A 22,636-nucleotide genomic window follows, 5' to 3' on the forward strand; every position below is an offset into this window, starting at 1 on the left:
AGAAAGATTCAAGAAAGAGACATTTCTCTACCCTTCCATGGTCAGAAAGCGGAGCCACTTCTCATCTACAAACACTCCCAGAAACTACTTAGAAGCCTGCGGTACAGGAGGAACCACACAGATCGCTTCTGTAAGAAAAGTCAAGGTGTCAGACTAAAGCTTGCTCTGAGTCACTGTCGCAAGGGAAGCTAACCTCAAAACATCGGATTGAACACGATGACCCTTCTCAGATGGCTTTCTCTGGGAAAGGCCACACTGGTTTATCTCCTGTGTTGACGGTAAAGGATCTGCCTGGATTTTATTTTGTAAGCTGGTCCTGGGCACACTGCTAAGAAACACTCTATAAGCTTTTTCTTCCGAACATGATCTATCTCTATCCCGGTCAGATGGGGCTGGAATTATAGTCACAGGGCTTTGTAAAGAAGATGCCAAGGAGCCTGTAATAGGAGTTAGCTTCAAAGGAAGTTCCTTTCCATGGGTGCTTTCAAGGCCCAGAACATGTGACACCTGAAAAAGATGAACTTGGGAATTCTAGGGCACAAATAAACTAGATCCTGCTTTTGTGCTTAATTCAAGGTCAAATGTGTAATTCCGAGGGGTTTTTTTTTTTCAACATAATTCCATAGATTTAAAATACTTTGAAGTAGCTTCATGATGGTGGTGCATGCATGCCTTTGCTCCCAGCAGTTAGGAGGCAGAAGTAAGTGGATCTTTGTGAGTTTGAGGCCAGCCTGACCTACAGAGTTCAAGGACAGACAAGGCTATACTGAAAAGCCCTGCCTGGAACAAACAAACTTATAAAATTCTTTGACATGAAGAGAGTCAGTTTAAGATCAGAAAATGATACAAATCTTATTTTAAAACCACTCAGCTAAAAATGTCAAGTAGATAAGCCTGTGGTAGTTACAGAGGGAGGAAGGTAAATCCACCTTTGTTTCTCAGCCTGATCCAACACTTCACTGTCATAGCAATGACTGAATACATGATATGAGCCTCCGTAACCTCAAGGGATCTGCGTTTTCTTGGCTAACCCCCAGCTGCACACACATAAATCACAATAGCTTGTGTTCAGTAAATATGTACATCACATAGCCAATCAAAAATTTATGATGCTTCAGTGATTGCTGCAAAATGCCAAAAGGTTTTAATTGCTTTGTATACCCAAGGCTTTGAGTTCACTCTATCAAAACCAATTACAGCTCTGGCCAGAACATTTGTAAGCACCGAATAAATATATGTAAGTTCAAATGACGTCCATTAGCAAAGCTATATCAATGATTAAGGGTGAGAGAAATTGTGTCAAGATTGGAATAATATGAAATACTTAGATGGTAAGAGGTTTGAATATTCTGCCTTGCATATCACATACTTACCTTCCTGGGCTTGGAAAGGACAGAAGTCTACAAGAAACTGTGCTATGTGCAAATGATGTTTTATTATATGTGTTTGAGAATTCCCTAATTCAAATCTGGTATAGACAACTATCTCCATTTGTTCCCACTGAATTTTAAAAGGTAATAGCTTTAATCTGACACATGTTCATATTCCAGTGTAAGTCAGAAATAGGATCAAGGACAGATAGCAAGAAGCAATGGCTTCCCCCAGTTCTTAGTCCAACTCCTGCCCAAGTCTGACTACTGCCATAATGAAGAAGAATTACGGAAGAAGATCAGGCCTCCCCTTGTAGCAACAGTCATGGTCTTAATAAGTTAGACCTTACATAACAGCAATAGAAACAGCAAGCTGTAATCAATGCCTGACTCCAATATTGACCGATATGTAGGTGAACCAGGAATGCTTTTCATCATAACTAAGACCAACAGCATCAAACACTGATTGAGGGTGAGCTTTCCTCGTGGTAGAATGTGGATGATAGTGGATGCTCAAGTCTCCACACTTCCATTCATCTTTTTCTCTGGTTTGTTAGCTCATGTTTCCAAGATGAGCACTAAAGTCCAAGCATTCCTCCCAAACCTAAGGCTAGAAGGGATGAGGATCCACTATGGCATAAAACCATCCTTTCCCTTAAAGGCCTCTACAGGATTTGACTTACATGTAGGTTAGAAGAATTGACTCAGATGGCAACTGTCAGCTGTGAGAAAATCATGGGAAGTGAGTCTATGAAAACCTGCACAGTTCATCTTGGGGAAGACCAGCACAAGACAAAAAGGAAGAAAGGACAGTCTAAGAGACCACATGGATAAATATCTGACCTGAGAATTTGAGATAAAAATAATTTAGAAAGGAAATATTTTCTTCTATTACTTTATAAATCTATGAAAATATTTCAGGAAAAAGCAGAGCATTGGCAAGCAGTGGTAGCATATCTGTGATCTAGTACTGGGGAGGCAGAGGCAAGACAAAGCAATAGGCTAGCCCAGCCTACATATCAGACCTTATCTTACAAATTCAAAGGCTGGATTTTGGAGGTTAAGACAGAAAGATCAAGAGGTCAGCTCATCCTCCATTATATAATGAGTTCAAGGTTAGACACTATCTCAAAACAAACAAACAAACAAAGAACAAAATACTAGAATACCCAACAAAAACATGAATCATGGTTTTGGGGATTGGAGAGATGGCTCAGGAGTTAAGAGCACTTAATTACTCTTGCCCAGGGCCTGGGTTTGGTTCCCGCACTCACATCAGAAGGCTCACAACCATCTGTAACTCCAGTCCCAGGGATCTGAAGCCCTCGGACTTGAATGGGCACCTGCATGCATGTGGTGCCCATAAACTTACACAGATATACATACATACACACAAATAGTAAATAAATATAAAACATGGCTTTTTTTTATGATTCTAGTGGATGTAGTCCTCTGCCATTAGAGATAGTCTCGGGTTATCTTTATTAGAGTCAGTAACATATTTTTTTTTCTTTTTTTCCTTCCTTTATTTCTGTTTTTGGTTGGTTGGTTGGTTGGTTTTTGCTTTTTGCTTTTACAGAATAGTTCTCAGTGTAGCCCTAGCTGTCCTGGAACTTGCTCTGTAGACCAGACTGGCTTCAAACTCAGAGGTGCACCTGCCTCTGCTCTCGTAAGTATTGGGACTAAAAGTATGCACCACCTCCAAGGACTTTTTCTTCCTTTATTTAAACAGGGTCACACAGTGTAGCTCTGGCTGGCCTGAAACTTGCTATGTAAATCAGGTTAGCTCTAACCTTATTAGCAATCCTCCTGCCTCAGCCTCCCAAACATCAAGATTATAGGCAGGCACCAACATGTCCTGCTGCCTGCATTCTTAAAAGTGTACTTACTTATTAATGAAAATAACAAAAAGACCACACTATTTGGTGAAATATAAAAATGATAAGCAAAGGTACTTAATATTTAACCTGGATTTTACTGTTAACAGCTCTTATGAGTTATATTTAAGTTTATATATAACAGAATCTAACTAATGATAACATCAAAAAGTTTATCAGAGTTGGAGAAATAGCTCAGGACTAAGAAAACTTACTGTTCTTACCGAGGAACCAAGTTCAGTTCACAGAACTCATATTGGGCACCTACAGCTCCCTGTAACTCCAACTCTTCTGGACGCAGAGGAAACTTGTATGCACATCCACATACCTATACATGAATACACACATACATAAACGAGTTTTTAAGAGGACTGAAGGAGTTTGCAAACCCATAGGAAGAACAACAATATCAACCAACCAGACCACCCGTAGCTCCCAGGGACTAAGCCACCAACCTAGGAGTATACATGGCTCCAGCTGTATATGTAGCAGAGGACGGCCTTGTCAGGCATCAATGGGAGGAGAGGTCCTTGGTCATATGAAGGCTCGATAGATGGCTAGGGGAATTGAGGGCAGGGAGGCAGGAGTAGGTGGGTGGGTGAACACCCTCATAGAAGCAGGGGGGGGGGGAATGGGATAGGGGGTTTCTGGGAGGGGGTGGAAAATTGGGAAAGGGGATAACATTTGAAATGTAAATAAAGAAAACATCCAAGAAAAAAGAAAAATAAGTTTGATATATTCAATTTAATTGAATGTATATTCTTTTTCACTTTCTACTTTAAATAAAACATCATTCTTTTGAATGTTGTTACACCTTAATTAAATACATGCTATGCATCAACATTTCATATTGCTTTGAGTGCTTTAAGGTTCTCATCAATGCTATCATGTGGCATCAGTTCCTTTACAGTTTATTTGGCTTGCCTTGAGCTCACATTGCTTACAAGGTCCCCCTCCCTTCACAACCCCTCCAAGGGGCTGAGAAGCAAATCCAGGGAGTATATTTACGTGCAAATTCACCACGGAGCTATACCTGCAGCTCTGAGCTTAGGTTTTTTTTTTTTTTTAAATAATTCTTTTATTTCGGGATAACTATGTTTTCTATTTGAGAATTTCATACACGGGTACTCTGTATTTTAAGCCTTTCTATCTCGCATCTGCCCCCCCCCCCCAACTGGGAATATTTTTAGATTCGCAGAACAGTTGCAAAGGTGTTAAAGAGACATTGGTGGGATGCTTGTCCACTACGCCCAAGGCTTAGGGTTCAATCCCCAGGGCTTCAAAACCAATAACCAAACATAACCTCAAAATAAATAAATAAATAAATAAATAAATAAATAAATAAATAAATAAATAAATATCTAACCTGGGATAGCATGTTACATTTACATGGTTGCAGTTTTAAGATGTGTTACATAGGATGTTCCAATTCATTCTAATGAGTTATAATTACACTCTTTAACGAGACAACCGTGAATTTATTATCTTATTGGTAGCTGTTTAGGTCCTTTTCAAATTCTCAATGAAGTCTTTGTACCTTTGTTGTGTGTCCTAATACTGTCAGGAAGTAGAGGGTGTCAATTTGTATTTTAATGTAAAGTTAAGCCTGAATTTTGCAAATTAGGCTGTGGCTTTCTTCTCTAGCCCCTAGCCCCTAGCCTAGTCCTGGATTCATGACTCATTTTTCCAGGTTTCTTCAGTGTTTCTTGTTTCCAAGCCTTGCCTTTTCCACTCATCTTTCTCAGCCCATCCCCAACCCTAGCAATGACTTGAAAAGTTGCATAATTTAAGAAAAGAATGTGATTACTACAGAAAGTGTGGGTTCAGGGTGAGACGGACTTAGAACCCTATGTCTATTCTTGTTGATATAAGATGCATTACTAATCATCTTTCCTATGGTAACACTAGGTAGGTACTCAAATGTTTGGACTTCTTTTCTCGTTCTAATTCCTAGTGATCTCATTCATTCTAATGGCTTATAGACTAAAGTCTACAACGGTAGCCCAGACTGCTTTGACCCATCTACCTGCTTCTTGGAATCCTTACTTGGATGTTCCACAGATTACCTTAAAGAAGAATTCATCATCTGTCCACAGTGCCCCTCCTCTGACTTTCCCTTCTTAGGGAAAGGGTGGGTTCCCTAAGAAATGACGTCATTTCCCAGAGATGCAGGGAGCTGCTTCTTTTCCTCTGTCAATCCAAGTCAGCACCAACTTCTGTCCCTGCTGCTGCTTTGGAGCTTTTCACCAGGCCAAGTGCATTCATTCATTCATTCATTCATTCATTCATTCAGCTTGCATCTATGCAGTACTTTTCCCATTCTAACCATCCTGGCTACAGTAATGATAGTTGCTTTGCTGCTTGCTGGGGTGTCAGGGAGGGGAAGGTCTTCTATGCAGTTCAATGTGAGCTCCACACTCAGTATCTTCCTGCCTCTGCCTCCTCATTCCTCTGATTTCAGGTCTGTACCGCTATGCCCAACTCCAGGAATGTGGCTAACTTCATTGTTCTCTTCTTGCCTGCCCATTTAAGATGTAAATCCCTTAAGAGGAAGAACTTTGATCTGTCTTATTTATGATTGTATCTCTGGTACCAAAATAAGAAAACAACCAAAACACAAGGACAGGCAATGAGCTCAGTGGTAAAATACTTATACCATGATGTGAGGGAGAACAGAGTATTGTGAATGTAACTTTAACTCACCTATGATAGTTTTTGTCTCCATCTTCGAGGCTTACAGACTCAGTCTGCTAACCTAGGCCTAGTCCTGTGTTTAGTTCATTCTCTCTCTGCAACCTGTCTCTCTAAACTGCCTCCTCTCTTTCCTCTCTCTGCACTACCCCTTAAATAGTTTCCCTTTCCTCTCTCTCTTCTCATGAGAGTTGGGCATATTCTATTCTGTCAAATCTTTCTCTGATTTGTCACTTTGTCTGCCACTCAATTAGACATCACTTTCAAACATAGGTGCTTCTTTCTGCAAACTAACTTTACCTTCAGTGTTTGGAATTGAAGGTGTGTACTAAGGGTGTGTCTATATTCGAGCCAGAGAGATTCAAGGTGTGTGCTAAAGGGCTGAGACACACCACAACTAGAAACAGGGTTTTTGGTTTTTTTGTTTGTTTGTTTGTTTGTTTCAGTAACTAACACAGTCTCAGGGTTCATATTGTGCTCAAATATCATCTAACAGTATTATATATCAGCTTACACTAACAGGCTACATTAACTGGGCTTCCATGGACTGACTCCATCAGAAGCATGACCCAGAAACGTTAGGCACCTCCATGAATCTAATCAGAACTGGCAGGTTCAACTTGCATGCTATATTTAGCCTTTTTGATGATTATTTATCTATTAAATGGCATCTAAGATACATGGGAAATGATACCATATGATTATATTGAAGAAACCCTTGCATTTGACAATACACATTCCAGTGTTAAAAATGGATGGATGAAATGTTTGACAGCCAGTCAAATTGAACAATGATTAAAGAGACAAGACAGTATAAAATTTACCATTCTGAGGAATTTCAAACAGAAAGCTTAGAAATGAACCAGCGAGAGCTCCTCTAAGCCTTGTCTAGGTTTCAATTGGTGAGATGCTAAGGGATGCTGTTTAGATGCAGGATGCCCTAATTTTCTCTGTATCTAAGGGTTCTACAGGCAAGTGCGGAATTCAATTAACTTTAGATGAAACTATTCAAGAAAAAATTTCTTTACAAGTACATGCAGACTGGAGGAGTCATTATTCCCTAACTAATATGGTGTAACAAGTCTTTACACAGGACTTGAATAGTATTAGGTATTATATGTAATATACAGATGATGTATATTATAGACCACCACAATATTTAAGGGGCTTGAGCAAAAGACCCTAGTTTCCAAGATGTGTCCCAGAATCAATCCTCCATAACAGCCAAGGTACAACTGTATATGAAAGAGAAATGCCAAAATGTCTTGGCCAAGATTCTAGCTTCATAGTATGCTTTTCAAACTAATAAAATAACGAACATACACTACTTAAATTCTAATTCGCCTTGTGACCATAAGGGCTTTAGAAGAGAGCATTTTTATTTATTCAATTAACAAAGTGGTTCTACTTAGCCACCAGGGAAATGCAAATTAAAATCTCATTGATATTCCATCTCACCCCAGTCAGAATAGCAGTCATTGGAAAAACAAACAACCACAAATGATGTCCAGGATGAGATGGGCAGTTACCACTGAAATAAATGGGGAGAGTCAAAGAAAGAAAGAAGGGAAGAAAGAATGGAAGAAAGAAAGAAAGAAAGAAAGAAAGAAAGAAAGAAAGAAAGAAAGAGAGAGAGAGGGAGGGAGGGAGGGAGGGAGGGAGGGAGGGAGGGAGGGAGGGAGGGAGGGAGAGAAAGAGAGAGGAACAAAGGAAGGAAGGAAGGAAGGAAGGGAGAGAGAGAGAAAAAGAGAGAGAGAAAGAGAGAGAGAGAGAGAGAGAGAGAGAGAGAGAAAAGAGAAGAAAAGAGAAAAACTTAAAATAGAACTAATTGGAAATTTATAAATTTACGTATTTATTCACTTATTTATGAGATGGTGTTTCACTTTGAAGCTCTTTCAGGTCTGAAACATTCAGCATAGACTAGACTGACCTCTGACTTACTGTCTTCATGGCTCTGTCTCCAGAGTGTTGGGATTTCAGGCGTGCGCTACCAGGCTTGGTTAATATTGCCATTTTACCCAGCTAATCTCATTTGAGTTCTTTCAAAGTTACTAACTCCTTAGTTCCCCTACTTTTCTCAGAAATTCCAGCTTCATTGGTTTAGGACAAAGGTCAACTATAGATATATTTAGTGCTCTGTGTTGGTTCTAGTAGGAAGCCAAATCTGAGAAGTACCCCAGCAAGAAAGGTGTAACGGAAGATGTACTGGGGTGCCCAGAAATAACAATACATAAGGTTTAGGACCATCTGTTTAAACACAATTGGCAATACGTAAGAGGTCTAAATAAATAAATTGACAGTCTTTCTAAGAATTCAAAAAGAAATAAGCATAAAATCAAAGCTTAATATACTAAAATATTAGTTGAAACATCATTAGTAAAAAAACAAAATAAAACAAAAAAAAACCCCAAGGAGTATTATAAGTCTGATGCACTTGTATTGAAGATTTTTCAATGAAAAGTTCAAAACTGAGATGCCACTAATGACATGTAAACCAAAGTTGGCTATAAGAATATCTATCATAGTTGGAATCAAATGATTTAAGAAATGCATACGTACAAGAAAAGCAAGAAGTCCATCGGTGTGTGCGAGTAATGGTGTCAGCAGAATCACACTGTACTGGCCACCTTTACTTTTCAGTATTTTCAAAAAAAATATTCTATGTACTTCTAATTTTATGATCAGATAAACAAACATTTCTTTCTAAATTCTTGAGTGGTAGCAGCCTTTGAGGTCCCCATTTCCCCAAGGCTGGAAAAGCCTTGCCTTATTGCTGTATATTGATTGAGTAAAGGGTGATGTACTCTGAAGGAATAAAGCATAGGTCCTAATCATTAAATGAACGGATCAAAAAACTGGAAGGACAGAAAACATTTTTAAGTTTATACAGATATGCAACAAATTAGCTTTTTATGTGTTTCTGTCAAATACAATTTAATTCAATTTAAAGGAGAACAACTGTACGGACAAGTTTGTAGAACTTTGTATAACATGATTAGCATTGTTTTCTATATTCTCATTTCCAAATGTCTTAGCCTTTGCTTAATAAGAAGTGCTTCTTCTTCTTTCCTTGGTTTATATATTTATATATTTTTATTTGATGTGTACTGATGTTTTGTCTGCATGTATATCTGTGTGAGGGTGTCAGATCCCCTGTAACTGGGGTTACAGACAGTTGTGAGCTGCCATGTGGGTGCTGGGAATTGAGCCTGGGTCCTCTGGAAGATCAACCAGTGCCCTTAACCACTGAACCATCTCTCCAACCCCCAGAAATGTTTGTTTAGTACGTTAAATATATCATGTAATCCATGAAATAATAAACAACATAGGGAGTAACTCACATTTGAAGAAATAGTCTTCCATCCAGGAAATACTCTCCTTTTTTTTTTTATCCTCATGATCTTCCTCTCTGAAAGAGAGCTACTTTGATCTTTGACATGTCACTGCCCTATAATTATAATTATATTTATATTTTCATGTACAATATTGACTTTTATTTCATGGCAGTTCATGGCTGACCCAAGCATTCCCCAGGGAAACAGCTGGCTTAATGTCACGGTTATTGAGTTAATTGCTGTTTTGATGACTATGGGTAATGGCTTGTATAACCCCTTAATTTAATGTTTTTTGGGAAATATGCAGTGGTTCTGGTGGGTATGGACATGAGTACAAACTGAGTCACCCTGCTAAAAAGAACTCTATTGCCACACTGGGTGGAGGTTTAGGAGGGGACCTGACTAGGTTGCTGGCTCTGCAAAACCCTTCCACCGTGGACACCCATTGGCTGTGAGAAGGGAAAAGGGCTCTTGCTTCAGAGACAGAGAGAGGCAACCTTGAGCCTTTACTTTTCCAGTCAGGAGACTTTTCCCCATCAGCAGGAACAGTAGAGTAGTTATGGGACACTCAGAGGAATACTGCATCTTATATGGATTAGGTTCATCCCAATTAGTGAGAAAAGCCAGACTAAGAGCCAGTGTGATTAGACAGTTCACATTTGTTAAGGACAAAGGCAGTGTACTATATATAGACTGTAGCTTAAGCAGACCTAGTGATGGAGCTGCATGGGAATTAGCTCAGGAAAACCTATAAAACAAGCAGTTTATCTTTGACACTTCTCCCCTGCCTTATGCACTGGCTTTTCTTCTGCACCAAACTCAGATTCTATTTTTGCTTTCAAATATCAGCTAATGTTACTCTAATACCATCAAAAGTTGGTTGAAGTAACTCCAAATGGCAATACTTGTTGCGTGTGCTATTTTGGAAGGAGAAGAGAGGCAGATATTAGAATTTCAGAACAAAGAACCTACTTATATCTGGTACAACCAGCAGCATCCCTCCTTAAAGGACGCTAGCATCCCTTCTTACAGGCACCAACATCCCCTCTCTCTACCAGCATCTCTCCTTTTAACCAATGCAGCTTCTGAGAGAGGACTAAGGGAGATCCATCTCGCTGTTAGCATCCTAGGAGCCTGCAAAGGAAGATTAGGCTAGGAGGAAAGGCCCTAGTATATAAGACATATGTAAAAATAAGCAACCCGTGCATCTTCCATGGAAAGACACTGAATACATGACAAATGTTTACAAACACTTCCCTCTGATCTCATCATAGCTCTGCCAGCAACCTATAAATACAGCAATATTTTAAGACGGTTCTTTTTGTTGTTATAATTTGATTGTTTCTTTGAGACAGGATGTTTCTATGTAGCCCTAGCCATTCTGGAACTCACTATGCAGACCAGAACGGCCTTGAAGTGACAGAGATCTGCCTTCCTCTGCCTCCCAAGTGCTAGGATTAAAGGGAAATTCTAATATTTTGATTTTAGAGAAACTACTAGTGATCATTTTGTCGTAACTAACAACCAATTGACACAGTCTGGTTTTTCATTTATTTTTGTATCTAGCTAAAACTTTAAATGAACTTGGATGAAGCATCACTACCACTCTCACCATCATTAAGTCTGAGATACAGAAACCTCGGGACGAGGAAAGGTTTGCCCCAGGGGCATACAAGAACGGAAGGAAGAAGGAGACAGAAGAGCAGCCATTGCAGCCAGTTATGCCTGCGTGCTAATTCTCCACTACTTTTTGTGCTAAGCACTTGTCAGGCATTTCCTGTGTGCAGCCCAACAACATCAGATAGCTTTGTTTCATCACACTCTATACCCCATATTGCATGTGACAACATCAAGATTCAAAGGGGTTCAATGAGTGACCTAAGGCCCCTAAGCTGTAATTTCTGGAATCAACACAGAACCCACATAGCCAGATGCCCCAGTGACATTTGACCCAATATTCCTGCCAACAAGAGGCACATACTGAGAAATCTGGCTGGAAATATACACTTTGAGTATCAGGGGTGGGGGTGTTGTTTTGTTTGTTTGTTTGTTTGTTTGTTTGTTTTGTTTAGAGGGTTGGAAATAATTTCACTTGGTCTTTCTCTGCCTGACATGTGATGTCATTTCATTTCTTTTCCTTCAAAGGCCTAGAAAGGGGGACAGGTAAGAGAATGTTTGAAAGCTGTAACTTAACCTTGAGAAAAGACGGCTCCATGGCAAAGAGAGAAAATAGATCAATTACTCTTTCTTATAAAGCACAAGTTAATCACTGGGGGACATAAGACCAAGAAAGCTAAAAATGGAATATGCAAAAATAGCATTTTTTTTCTTTGGGAATGTTGCCTTTTTATAGAAGTTGAGACCCTCCCCACTGACAGCAGACACTAAGTGGGGCATGAGTCCTGGATTTCAGATGCCTGTTGGAACCCATGATTCATCAGTTTATGTCCCTGGAATTTGAGGAAAGTGAGAAGGGCTGAAGACAATTTTGGCAGGCTTTATACGAAGCTGATCAATATTTTCCATTTCTCCATTTATGTATCCCTACAATTCACTAGCTACGAGAACACATTGACCAGATGCTATATGAAAAAGTCCAGCAGACCCATAAGTCAAGGTGAAGAGAAAGAAAAGAGCGATGAAGGAAGCTGAGGAGTTGGAGGGAGCAAAGCAATATGATGCTCACAAAGGAGTCTACAGACCAAGCACTGTGCACATGTCACAGAGTAGATGATGGACTCATGAGAGCATCCCTCACATCATTAATGTTAGCCCTGAAGTATCCATCTCATACCCTGTCAAGAGTACCCAAAGCCATGGAAAGTTGGAACTTCAAAGGAACATAGAACCAGGACCTGCAGCCATTTGCATAATTTATTCTAAGAATTGCCTTGGTAGGCAACAGGTCAGGCGTTGGAGTTGATGCTGACATTTCAGGCTTCGGGTTCCCTGTCATGTTGTTTGGGTCTTGCCTCTATCTAGGGTCTGCATTTATTCACAGAGAGGTGAAAGGTGGCAATAAAGGAACAGGCAGTTGAGTAGCAGTCTCTACCTAGGGCCAAGCCTGCTTTGTTGGCTTAGGCTGGGGACTCTGTAAGAAGCCACTGTTTAGACTCTTCAATTAGACAGGAAGAGACAGGTGATGGTACAAACTTAGGAACACAAGAGCCAAACCATGATGTGGTCAGGGAACTAGGAAACAGCCACAAGAGCAATGACCCTGCTGTAGATACTAAAATCTGTGGAAAGCAACAACAGCAACAAGGACAAAAGCCAACCAACCAACCAAGCAAGCAAAGAAACAAAGCTACAGTATCTGGACCACTGCAGATGCAAGTCAGCTTGTTCATGAAATCTGAAAGAATTCAGAGCAGTCACTAGAACACTAGCTTTTCAAACTGAGGAGTTCTCCATGATAGAACCCCAGCAAGAAACATAGACTCAGGCTTAGAAGACCCTGACTGCATTGTTTAAATCTCCTAAAGTTTAATTTTCCCCACAGGCAGCAAATCTACTTATTCTCCAGACTATTTCTATAAGAGGCATTTATTACATTTATTTCTGAACCACATAGAACATGGATTAAGTACCCCTTGCCTAAAATGCTTGGAGAAAAAACTACTGTAGGTTTCAGAGTATTTTATGTCAGGGATACTCAAATTATCTCTTGGTCTAATGACAGAGCAAGAATCCTTTTGTGAAGCAGATTCTACTGTATCTATGGTGCCAACAAGATATAGAAAGATCATGTAGCTTTCTGATAGTTTTGATAGGTAGTCACCTCTACAACGAGAAAGATGGAAGAGAGTAGAATCAAAGCATCAAAAATATTTTCAGGGATGGATGGCTCTGAAGGGAAAATACCTGCCTTCCAAGCCTGACAATGAACACACAGTGTGTGTGTGTGTGTGTGTGTGTGTGTGTGTGTAATAAAACTATTTTTAACTTTTGATTTTATTTATGGCATTTTATCATCACAAAGTAAATTAAAGTTTAAAATGTTAATTATAAGTTATATATGCTTTTGCTCTATTTTGTGTGTGTGTGTGTATAAAAAGAAAAATGATGGGCACAGAAGGTAGAGAGTAGAAACGATGGAGGAAGGTCCAACAGGAAATAAGGGGAGAGAATAAGAAGAGGATACCATTTGCACAGCTACTAGTGAGCCCTGGGGTAAGATGACAAGGAATCCCTCCATCAACGGTGTAAGTGCCCCAGATAAAGGAAGAATAAAGATAAAGGCTCTGAAAGATTTATTTGCTTATGTATTTGTATGTGTCTGTGTGTATGTGTGTGAGAGCTTATGTGCACCTGTGTGCAGTTGTTTGCCACTGTGTGTGCATGTGGAGATCAGAAAAGGACATAGGGTACCTTTCTCAATCAACCTCTGCCTGTTCCTTTGAGGCTTTCTCCAGACATGTTTACTCCACTAAACTGGAAGTCAGAAAGTCCCAGCATCCCTCCCATCTCTCCTTGCCTTGGAGCTGCGGTTGCACGTAAGTGCTAGGCACCCAGATTATTCATTTTGCAGCAATCACTCCTAACCATGGAGACAGCACCTCAACCTCAAGATAAACCATGGTTTGAAAAACCATGAATAGAGAAGAGAAATTCTTTTAATCTAGTAAGAAGACCTAGTGACTCCCTCAAAGGAATGGTACCGTCAGAACTCCAAAGAAAAAGATCAGAGTCACCAGGTAAACTCTGGTCTCCGGAATTCTCTGGTCACCATCAGACGTTCCCATCGATACTTTAAATGGATTCATATCACTGAGCACACAAGTGTTTCTCTGAATTTGTAATTAAAGCTTTGTGCCCAGAGGATTCATCTCACAATCAACTTCTGAATCAATTTGTCAAGCAGCTGGCAGTCTGGTCTGTATGGTGGGGTACATTCATACTTCTGAAACACCAGTGAGGGCTTTGAAGAAGTTGAGGACCAGGTGCTCATCAACCTACTATGCCTGACACACAAAATGCACATCTGTTTAGATAGAAGAGGGGATTGTCTTATAGTTACATTGAATATTTACCATTAAATATTTCGGGATTTAGTAGTAAAGCTAACAACTTCTGCGGCTTGCAGTGTTGGCTACAGGAAGAGAAGCATGCATTGATTATTTCCATTCATTAACTGAATACTAGAAAATGGAGAAGGCACCACCACTGCGGGCAGAATCCAACCTTTCAATCCCAGCTGCTTAATTACATCAACCAAAAGCTCCTCATTTCATTGTGTCTTTTCAGATACCTGCCTTCATTCATTCATTCATTCATTCACGCATTCACTCATTCATTGGGAAAGGAAGGTTTTTAGATGGTTAAAACTCACACTGGTTGAATTTCTGAGGATATGGCCTCCTTAGCAAAGGGATTATCAGGGGCAAGTTAGAGACAGGTCCCCTCCCTTCCTCTACTTCTTAGGGTTATCAGAGAAGGATCATGTATTAAGACCTGATTTCTGCAAGCTTCATCTTCTGGCCAGCAAAGAACTACCAGAAGTTAAGAAGATACATCTCCCATCCCTTTCTGGAACAGAAGTAGTACAGAGAAGCCAAGGGGGTGGGGCTACTTGTTTCAAAGGGGGTGGGGCTACTTGTTTCAGTGTAATAAAGCCATCTGTGCAAGAGCATAGCAGGGGTATCAGATCCTAGATAGAGGTCATCTAAGACGTGCTTTCATGGCTGAGGACAAAGCTCAGTAGAGTGCTTGCTTGCCTTGCATGCAAAAGATTCAGAGTTCAGTGTCAGTATCACACACACACACACACACACACACACACACACACACACACCACTTAATAATTCTGATATCTGAGGCTGGAAAGATGACTCAACATCCATCTCAGGTAGGTTACTGCTGTCTGTAACTTCAGTTCCAGGGGATCCAATGTTGTCTTCTGGCATCCATGGGTATCAGGCACGTGTATGGTATACATACATACATGCAGGCACTCAAACACACAAAAATGAAGTGAACATTTTTTTCAAGGCATGCTTTTAATGAACTTGTTGTATTAAATAATCAGAAATTCTTGATTTCTGGAAAGTCTGGTTAGTAAACGGAACAAAGTGAGATCAGATAATTAGGCACTTACATGGGAGAACTAGTTCAAAAGCAAACACTGTATTTCCTTCTATAATTAAGATTCTGTTTTGAGCCCTCTTTTCCAAAGAAAGAGATAAGAGGCCAAGTTCTTGACAACAGACAAAAGTGGCTTCTAAAAATCTGCTTTGAAAAGAGGGGAGGGGAGTTACAAAAAAATCTCATTACCCCTTGATACAGCCAGTGGCTGCTCTGTTTTTATGTTGGATGAAAGGACAGATCTTACATACACTTAAACTTTTGAAACTTGTCTCATGAGGCACACTTGCTCTGTCTTGAGACCCACATAACTGAGTCCTTGGACCCCAAAGCTCCCGTACGCGCCACTGGTATAAATTCCTACAGTCACTTTCCCTTCAGATTCTGATTTGCTGGAATCTCTGCCATACCCAGGTCTCACCCCCTATCGTTCTCCCACTGCCCTGATTCTAATCTCTTTATTAAGCAGCCTCTTTGCCTAATTTCCTAAGGCATCACTTACCTGTGACAAGTGGCATATGACATACTTTATGGAAGGTCTGATGCACAGTGAAGATTATATCACAGAACCCTGCACACTATGGTAATATAAAATGTAATAACCTATTTTATGCTGCCTAGTTAAGTGAAAAATGGAAAGAATTTGTATGCACACCCTCATGGTGCTAACTTTACCCATGAGAAGATTTTTTTTTTAAGATTGGAATATGCAGAAGTGTGGCAAGCAGTTAAAGTAGTAAAATCACCATTAATTCTTTTCTTCCCCTCCCTCAGATTTTCCGCCTCTCCTTTGAGATCCTTGTCACTTTCCACACAGAGGCACGGGTGGCCTTCTTCTGTTTCATGCTTTTGGCTTTTGGCTTCCTTTTTTCTGTGGATAAGGGAACGCTGCCTTTGCCCAGCTAAAGGGACTAGGCTGGAGTCTACGGCTTTGCTCTTGGGCACCTGCTAAGCAGAGCTGCCCTTGCGGCTCCTCTAGCTCCGTGGGCTCCATGCTTCACATATATTCAGTGACAATAAACAGTGAGAACACATGACTGCCTGGAACTTATTTCTTTTCCTTTATGGAGCTTCACTTTGGCAACATAGCAACATAGACCGTTATACAGAGCAGCCCTGCATAATTTGGTGGCAGTCAGTGTAGGGAATCTGAATCATCAGAGTTGCAAACAGCCTTTTTTATGAGGAGCAACGGAAATTCAATCCTGTTCTATGTATGGGGGAGAAAGGAGCTGTTCCTGAGAAACTTCATTTTTCTTTGCGAGCAGGTAACCATTTGAGATTCATTTCTTTTTTAGTCATGGTCACTAGGGTAGTCACAGACAAAACTTGTATTCCATGGAAATGCATTTTCTATAGCTAACTCCACTTTATTGCTTTTACTTCTTTTGTCCACAGTTATCTTTTTTTTGAGAGAGAGAGAGAGAGAGAAACAGAGACAGAGAGAGACAGAGAGTCTTATATAACCTAAAGTAGCCTTGAATTCATTATTTTAGCCCACACTGGCATTGAAGTCTCAATCTTACCTCTTCGGTCTCCCAAGTCCTGGGATTATAGATATGTACCAACACACCCAGCTATATTGTATCCTTTTAAAAATCACCCTTAAGTATTTGAAGATCAAGGTGAGCACCCTTGCTGGTTTTTCTTGTTGACTTTATACAACCTAGAATCACCAGAGAAGAAAGAACCTCAAGTGAAATTTTTTTCAATTTTTATTAGATATTTTCTTCATTTACATTTCAAATGCTATCCTGAAAGTCCTCTATACCCTCCCCCCACCCTGCTCCCCTATCCATCCACTCCCACTTCTTGGCCCTGGTCTTCCTCTGTACTGGGCATATAAAGTTTGCAAGACCAAGGGGCCTCTCTTCACAATGATGGCCGACTAGGTCATCTTCTGCTACATATGCAGCTAGAGACACAAGCTCTGTGAAAATTTTTATCAACCAGACTGACCTGTGGCCACATCAGCGATGTCTGGATTAAGGGTTGATGTGGCAGGCTCCAGTCCACTGTGGGCCATTCCTACAAAGGTGAACCTAGGCTATATAAGAAAGCCAGAGGGTAGCAATCCAGTAAGCAGCATGCTTCCATGGCTCTCATCTCCAGGTTCCTGTCTTGAGTTCCCAGCCTGGGAAACACAGGAATGGATCACGACCCAAAATGTAAGCCAAAGCCCTTCCTCTCTGAGTTGTTTTTGGTGGGTGGCTTATCACAGCAAGAGACTGTAACTAGAGCAGCAGTTAGAAGAGAAGTGATTACTGCTAGAAAGGGAAAGAAAAATAGAAAATGACCTATGGAATGAGAGCCCCATGTCACCAGAACTTCCCTTCATTCTTCAGAAAGAGCACAGCCTGCATCTTCTTTGGTGGAACAAAACTGATAAGAAGAAAGAATGCGTGCCTTACCTGCAATGTGTTCTCCAAGAACCCTGAGCTGCTTTCCATTGCAATCTCAACCTCTTTGCTAAATTCTGAGCTTGCAAATGCTTTCATAGAACACACTCAAAGAGAGTTTGTCTGTGCTTTGTACTGTGCACAGGAACATATGTGCATAGAAGAGTGTTGGTCCCCTGCTTTCAATAGCCATAAGCATGCATTAATACTCATACATTTGTTTTAGGAAAAGATTATTGTAGGGCAAGTCACAGGATTTCCTATTCCAAGTTCCTTCCTTAGCACAGCAGTGGATCCCAGGGGACCTAAGCCCTGAATAGCAAACCTGTAGCTCCATGAAGGTCTTGTGGACAACCTCCATGGCATAAAGCAATAGTCCTCACCCTGTGGGTTGTGACCCCTTGGAGAGGTAGAAAATCCCGTTCACATGCTTACCTTCAGAAAACACAGATTTCTACACTATTATTCATAACAGTAGCAAAACTATAGTTAGAAGTAACAAAAAATGTTATCATTGGGGATGACCACAACACGAGGAAATGTATTAAAAGATCATAATATTAGGAAGGTTGAGAACCACTGGATAAATATTACTGTGTGCTGGAGTGGCTCGTAGGTTCCATGGGAACTCAGAATGAAGCATTAATGGTGAATTCACTTAATGCTAGGAATGGTAGTGTGTCTGTAATCCAACTGAGGTTGGGGGAGCTGGATTGAGGCTAGCCTTAGATGTACAGGAAGAGATAGATAAATAGATGGATAGATGGATGGATGGATAGATAGATGATAGATAGATAGATAGATAGATAGATAGATAGATAGATAGATAGCAATAACAATAAGACATTAAGACACGGGGGAGTCAGAGTAAGGAGGGAAGGATAGCAATAACATAAATAGAGATCTTATATATAAAATTCACAAAACAATTTAAAACATAGAAAAGATGAACAGAGATGGAGGGGACAGACAACCAATGACTGGTCCAACTTGAGACCCATCCCATGGGAGAGTGCCAATTCCTGACCCTATTAATGATACTCTGCTATGTTTGAAGACAGAAACCTAGCATAATTGTCTCCTGAGAGACTTCATCCAGCAGTAGATGGAAATTGTTGAAGAGATCCATAGCCAAACATCAGGCAGAACTGGGAGAGTCTTGTTCAAGAGTGGGGCATAGAACTGATCAGCTAGGGAGGTCAATGGTACCAAAAGATCTATAGTGTCAACTAACCTGGGCACACTGGGGCTCAAAGAAACTGACCCACCAACCAGAGAGCACACAGGGGCTGGACCTAGGCCCCATACATATTTATATCAGATATGCAGCTTATTCTTCTTCATGTGGGTCCCCTAACAATTGGAGCAGAGGCTGTCCCTGTCATTGAATATCATTCCCCTATCTGACTGCCTGGTTGGGCGTCGGTGGGAGAGGAGGTGCTTAGTTCTACTGGGACTAGCTATACCAGGGTGGGATGGTACCCAAGGTGGGCTTCCCAGAACGAGAGGAGGTAATGGGAGGAGGGATTTGTAAGGGCAGAACTGGGAGAAGGGGGGAGAGGCTGCAATTGGGGATAACATAAATTAAAAATAATAAGTTATGGAAAGAAAAAAAGAATACCTACTTGTAAAAAGAAAAAATAAACATAGAGAAAAATCTAAAGTTTAAATACGTAAATAACATGGTGGTCTGTACATCCTGACAGCAGGATGGCTTCACGCCCAGCTGTTATGTCTTCCTCACTATGATGGACTGTTTGCCCTGGAATTAGAAAGCAAGATAAACACTTTATCCCCTAAGAACGTGAAAAAGTGGGGAGTTATAGAGGAGGCCACCCAATGTCAACTTCTGACCTCCACATACACGTGCACACATGTGCATCTACATATACACGTGTATATACACATGCATATACACACATATACACAAAAGAAACATACTGCTCTGACGAGGCCATGATTCTTTCTCCCACAGATGACACTGGGCCTGAGATTACTCTGGTCTAGGACCATCTCAGAATCCATGGATAACATACAGTGCTTGCCACCTCTAGTCGTGTGTCTCTGGGCAGAAGTCATAGAACAGAAAAGGAACCTCTAATCTTAGCCATCAGAGTATAAAGTTAAGACTGGTGCCTGATCCACATCTCCATCAATGAGCACACACAGAATCCCTTTCAACGGTTATAACATACAATGAAATATTAGCGCTAATTTCTTTCCAAAAAAACAACATTTGTTGAAGACAGACATGGCTTGAATGGAGTCCAGGACTATGCTGCTATCATTCAGGGAAATCGGTACCACAGATGCTTTCAACACATTGGGTATGAGTCTTGGTCCTTGGAGGGATTTAAGTAGCTAAAGAAGACAGTAAATATAACTCAAGTACAAGTTACCCTTATTGGTCACTAAAGGACCTTTAAAGTACCTCCTAAGATGGGCCCTGATTGTTATGGGAATATCAACACAGAAAATAGATAAAAAATAAGTAGAGAAATGCTTTGTGATCCCAACTTTACCAAATCGGAGGACGTGTCTGAAATGACAAGTATCATAAGCCCTTCCCACATGAAACTAGGGATGAAGAGCAAAGGGTAAGTATGAGAAAACATGGGATGGTATCGTTAAGTTCTATATGGGAAGGGAGGATAGGAACTCATCACAATGGGTGGGAGGAGGCTCCAAGGGCCAAATGAAAGTGTTTACTAAACCTTTGGAAGGAGACATGTGACCCTTTCTCAGCAAGAATATTTGTGTAGAGCAAGATCGGGTGAGAAGATAAATTGAACAGTGCAATTCTAAATAACCATGCTGTCCCAGCACTTTTCACATTCAGTCCTAATAAATCCAAAACCTCTACCACAGCCTCATAGGACTTGTTTTTTTTTTTTTCTTTTCTTATTTTTTTTTTTAATTGTTAGTATTTAGGAAGAAAAAGACATGAGTCCTCTCGAAATCTAGCCATCAAGTAGAAAACCACTGTCAAACAGCTGTTCAATGAAAAGCCCAGTATACATGGGGTCAGATCTAAATACAGGATGATTGTTTGTGGCTGAAAGAGATTTACCTGGGTGGTACTGCTCCCTACACAAGATTCCTTGGTAATTAGGAAACAATGAATCTAGCGGTTACCAAGAGCCCTGGAGAAGTGAGAAGCAGGGAGTGGAAGCAGGTGGTCAAAGGGTACATACACATGGAATGGAAACACTTTGCCATCCATTGCACAATCAATTGAACATAAGCAAAAATAATGCATTTTACATTTTACAACTAGGAGAGGACATTTCAAATGTCCTGCCACAAAAACTGATAAGTAAATGAAGTGATGGGTCAATTAGCTTGATTTGATCATGCAACATTTATACCAATACAACACATTATACCCCATAGATGGGCAATCATGATCTGTTTATCAAACACAGCATTAAAATAATTTAAGATTAAATTTTATCTAAAAAATAACAAAAGAAAAAAGTGAAAGAAAAATAAGACACTAATGGAATAATAACTCTGTCTGACAGACTAGAAGATCCATTTGTAAAAATAAACTCCAGACAGTTCAGGACAGGAACAAAGGAAACCAGAATAGAATTTGACCTGATAAATAGTTCCTGTTTTCACCTTCAATTTCCAAATAACCCTTGCTGCAACAGTTCCGATAATTTCTCCAATGAATGTCTCCTGAAATCAACTAGACTTGAGGAAATGTTATTAGATCCAGGAGGGACAGCTCCATTTTTCTTCATATCCTATGAACTTCTTCCAATGACCAGAGCACCTAAGATATTTTCAGAAAGGCAAGCAGAAGAGAGAAAAGGGTTGGGGGACAGGAAGGAATCAAGAAATGGAAAATATAAGCAACTTGATTAAATATGACTGATATTTCCTACAACATAGAAAAATTATATATATATGTATGTATATGTTTGTGTATATGTATATAAAACTATAACTCCTGCTTACATTCTGTACTTCCACTTGTTTAGGTTTTAGCAACTGTACTTTGCTACAAGATGGCACTAGACACCAGAGCAGGGTATTTTTACTCTCCTCTTCTGGGGATGCTGAGAATCCAAACTCTATCCAAGGAGATCTGGCTTGCTGTGATGCTACTTGATATCTTGTTTTGTTCTCTCTCTCTCTCTCTCTCTCTCTCTCTCTCTCTCTCTCTCTCTCTCTCTTGCCTTGCTTAAAGCAAAGATGTCTGATACGTATCTCTATGTACTAAGACTGATCATTATGGTGAGACAAGCAAAAAGTGATAAAACCTCAGAGTTTGACTCTTTAAAATATGAGTTTACTAAGAGGCTTTACTTAGACCACCAATGAGTAGTAGTGACCATTCTTCTATAAGTGAGGGCTTGGAGTCAAATCCTTGGAGGACACTTTGGATAAACTCAACATGGGCTCTAATCTGGCTCTTTAAGCTCCCAAAGGGGGATTATTTTCCCAAGACTTGATCCATGGTCTCCTTTGAGTGGGTAATGATGTCATGTTTGCTGAGTTCTTTGAACCCACACAGAAGAAAGACAACACACAAGTTGAAGACATTCTTCTCACACTATGCAAGACATAGCTATCATATTTCTGTTCTGCATGTGGAAAGCTGTCCCTCTTGCTTAGCCAGCGCTAGGGAGTCACTGCATAAAGGGACATAGATCCTTTGTGACCCTCCTAAACTGAGTTCTTTACATACTCTTTCCTTCTCTTCTTCATTCTCCACCCTTCTCTCCTCCCTATTCTCTCCCTTCATCCCTTTCTTTATTTCTGGGTTTTTTGTTTTGTTTTAGGTGTTTTGTTTGTTTGCTTGCTTGCTTGCTTGCTTGTGTTGTGTGTGTGTGTATTTTGTCTTGGCAAAGGGGAAAAAGAGAAAAAAG

General features: G+C 40.3%; 1 long non-coding RNA gene across 2 annotated transcripts in view; it reads right to left on the reverse strand.

Moving 5' to 3' along the window:
• Positions 1-22,636, reverse strand: part of Gm35438 — a 215,028-nt gene that overhangs the window by 85,926 nt on the left and 106,466 nt on the right. The window contains exons 1-2 of one of the 2 annotated variants that reach the window (XR_877793.2): positions 3,703-7,530; positions 3,472-3,575 (exon numbers count right to left, since the gene is read on the reverse strand). This is a non-coding gene — a long non-coding RNA (predicted gene, 35438). Of the gene's footprint in view, positions 1-3,471; positions 3,576-3,702; positions 7,531-22,636 lie in introns of those variants that run through there. The other variant, XR_003952921.1, reaches the window with a different exon arrangement.

This window comes from Mus musculus, chromosome 19 (assembly GCF_000001635.26).
Source record: "Mus musculus strain C57BL/6J chromosome 19, GRCm38.p6 C57BL/6J".
NCBI classification, from domain to species: domain Eukaryota; kingdom Metazoa; phylum Chordata; class Mammalia; order Rodentia; family Muridae; genus Mus; species Mus musculus.